The following is a 3,344-nucleotide window of genomic DNA, read 5'->3' as shown; positions in this document are numbered from 1 at the left end:
GGGCTCCGATACCTGCGGACTGGGGTTCATGTCCCCCATGTGGTTAGGCTTAGGCACCAACGTCCCTCCAGGTCTGAAGAGATCCTGGTTTTAGGGGATGAAGTGAACTCACCCTTTATTGTGTTTCAAATCACTGCTGTCGTTTCCACCATTTAACCCATCGCACAGTGTTTCAGCTTCAAGGGCACGGTTTCTTTGCTTCTCCACAGATTTCTCTTTCTCTACCTCTATATCTCCCTCTTTGTCTCTTTCAGTTTGTCTGGTGTTTTCTCCTCCCATGTGCACCTCCTCAAATCCTCTCCATCCCATTTGGGGTTTTATTTATTTATTTCGTTCTGCAAGTTCTTTCTCTTTCGGTTTATCTTTCTCTGTCTCTTCCACTTTTGTCTCTCATTTCTTTGTTTTTCCCTCTCTGTATATTTATCCATCCTATTCTTTTATATATATATTTTTTTTTTACTCCGTCACATCCCTGAGAGAGTACAGCTTGACCGATTGGCACTTACCATAAAAATTGCGGTTCTAAATAGTCCCAGACTCCCAAACAACGCAGGGCCTTGCATATCAATGAGTGTTTAGTATGCATCAGAGAAATTGGACAACTGCAGCCGAGCACCTATAATGATGATGCTGTGGATGAGCGCAGTGTTCGGTAAATACCACAGATGTTTACCAGAAAACACGTTTAAAGTGCAGATGAGTCACCGCCGCCATCAGTCGGCTCGTGAGTTGAATAAAATCGATGACAAGAGGTTCAGTCCAAAAGGAAATTAAATAGATATCATGGATGTTGAACTATTTAATGGGTCCCATAACCCTCATGTTGTTCTGCAGTCAAATTTGACCCGTTTCCAAGTTGTTGTTTTTGATATCAGAAATACGGGATGTCAGAAATGTCGAACAGGGCGACAAAACATTGGGGAAAAACGCGTAAAAATTAATGAAAGTAGGCGTCAAAATCTTTGGAAATAACTGATAAAATGTCAAAAAAAGGGACAAAACGTCAACAAAAGACATTATGACGAAATGTTGAAGAAAAACAAACTAAAAAACGTGATTCTTGTTTTTTGAAAAGCAGCAACACATTGAGATAAGGACAGCAAAAGGTTTTTTTCATGTTTTTCACATTCTCACCCCCAGAGTGTCAATGAGATATGTGTGTATATATGTGATATATGTGTGTATACGTGATCTATGTCTGTATATGTGTGTATATGTGATGTGTGAATGTGTTTGTATATGTGTATATATGTGATATGTGTGTGTATATGTGTGTATATGTGATATATATGTGTATATGAGTGTGGCGGCGCTTTAAATATCTGCGGCCCGGAGGCTCTCTCTAAACTGCATTTCGTTGCATTGTACCTGTGCATGTGTTATCACAATAAAGTTGAATCTAATCTGATCTAATCTATATGTGTGTATATGTGATGTCTGTCTATGTGTGTATATGTGATATATGTGTGTATAGCCTATGTGTAAAAGTCTCCTTTAGAGTCTAGCTCTTTGGCGTGATAGTTAACCCTTTCAACCAAATTGTCAAGGAAACTGAGTCCTACCCTTCATAAGTAAAATGTATGATCAGCTCATTACTTTCATTGCATTTGGGTGTTTTATTCAATTTGGAAGAAGAAAAAAAATTTAAAAAGCGTTGAATAAATAAACATAACAACAACGTTGGGAAAAGTGAGAGTCCGTCAAAAAAAACAACGACAAATTGTTGAAAAAAAGTTTTGAAGTTAAAATTTTGACCCAGAAAAACAAAAAGTCGCATCGGTGACGGGACACAAGGGTTAAATAATCCGACATTGTTTTGCGAGCGAAGTTTCCGTCTGCTCAGCCCACCGAGACTTCGCCGTGCTGTGTGTGTGTGTGTGTGTGTGTGTGTGTGTGTGTGTGTGTGTGTCTGTGTCTCGAGTGACCGCAGTCTATCGCTGGGGGAGAAACACTGCGAGCTGTCCAGTTTGCTGCTCTGCTGCCTCACAGATCGCTGTGCACACCTGACAGTCGGAGCCATTTAGCTCCGACTTGTGGAGAACTCATAGTTGTTAGTTGACCTTGATGAGGTGGTCTCGGTGCGCTTTCAGTCCAACTCGAACCGCACCGAGACCACCTCATCAAGCAGGTCTCGGCACGCTTGTTTGGTCCGCTCCTGGTACGGGTCTAACTGTTAATGCCGCTGTCGAACCCACCCAAGTGAACAAGGGGGGGAAATAATCTCTAGTGTGATTTAACCGGACTAAATGAGGCAGGTGTGAAAGCGCCCTGGAACACCTCCCGTCCACGTGTGTGTGGGATTAACACGACAGACAGGATAACAGATCAGGTAACACATTTCCAGTCTCTGGGTGTAGGGATTGACTAAATCCTCTCCCACTCATCTTTTTCAAACCACGTTTTCCCTCCTGAGCTTTACTGGAAGCAGGCGAGCGCTCACACGACCAACCCCATTTCAAATTGCCGTAACCTTCGACCGGGTCTCATCGAACAGTTAAAAATAAACGGAAATTTCAGACGAGGTAGGTCAAATCTCCAGACAACCATCTTAAGATCCTGATGGACCAGTCCTGTCTGATCCTACAGTATATCCAGGCTCTCGAAGTCAAAGACTCAAATGTGCACTTATTTTGTTGTTAGTTAAAATATTTATCCAACCTAGTCTTTGATTGTTCATTTTTTATGTCATGCTTTGGCTTTCATCTATTTTGCCTTCACTCTTCTCCAAAAGCACCTTACTGCCTTTATCATGTACTGAGTTCCTGCTGCGGAGTCAGCCAGTTCCTTTTTTGTGCCCACTTGTGCTGAAAACCGAAGGATTCGGGTCACTCTGAGGCACTTTGGATGAAAGTGCTCTTCAAAAACAAAAATAAAGGAAATGTGCTTTCATGCACCAGTCACCGGGACAGTCACCTTAGACTCTGTCTTCAGTTTATGAATCGAGGACTGCGAGAATACAAGTCTTTTGTCAAATTACCGAAAACTGAGCGACAAACATTAATCCTGTGAGTTTTGGGGCTGGGACCTTTTGGGGGATCTGGACCTTGGGAAAGTAGCCCACTTTAGACTTAGACTTCTCTTTATTGATCCTATTGGCATGACTCCCAGCAGCAGTACACAACTATAGAAGACAATTTAAAGAAAACAATAATAACAGTATTAAACATAGTAATATTAACAATAAGAACCTTTTAGCTATAAAAAGACATAAAAAGACATTTACCATAAATTATCAGTCAAGTGTCGGCGTCGAGTCAAGTGTCAAAGTGTTCAGGTGTGTGTGTGTGTGTGTGTGTGTGTGTGTGTGTGTGTGTGTGTGTGTGTGTGTGTGTGTGTGTGTGTGT

General features: G+C 41.7%; 1 protein-coding gene across 1 annotated transcript in view; it reads right to left on the bottom strand.

Annotated features, from left to right (window-relative positions):
* The window catches only part of reck (reversion-inducing-cysteine-rich protein with kazal motifs), a 38,187-nt gene that overhangs the window by 9,772 nt on the left and 25,071 nt on the right, over positions 1 to 3,344 (bottom strand). The window lies entirely within an intron of this gene.

This window comes from Etheostoma cragini, chromosome 22 (assembly GCF_013103735.1).
Source record: "Etheostoma cragini isolate CJK2018 chromosome 22, CSU_Ecrag_1.0, whole genome shotgun sequence".
In the NCBI taxonomy this organism is placed as follows: domain Eukaryota; kingdom Metazoa; phylum Chordata; class Actinopteri; order Perciformes; family Percidae; genus Etheostoma; species Etheostoma cragini.
This window is presented reverse-complemented; position numbering and strand designations above follow the sequence as displayed.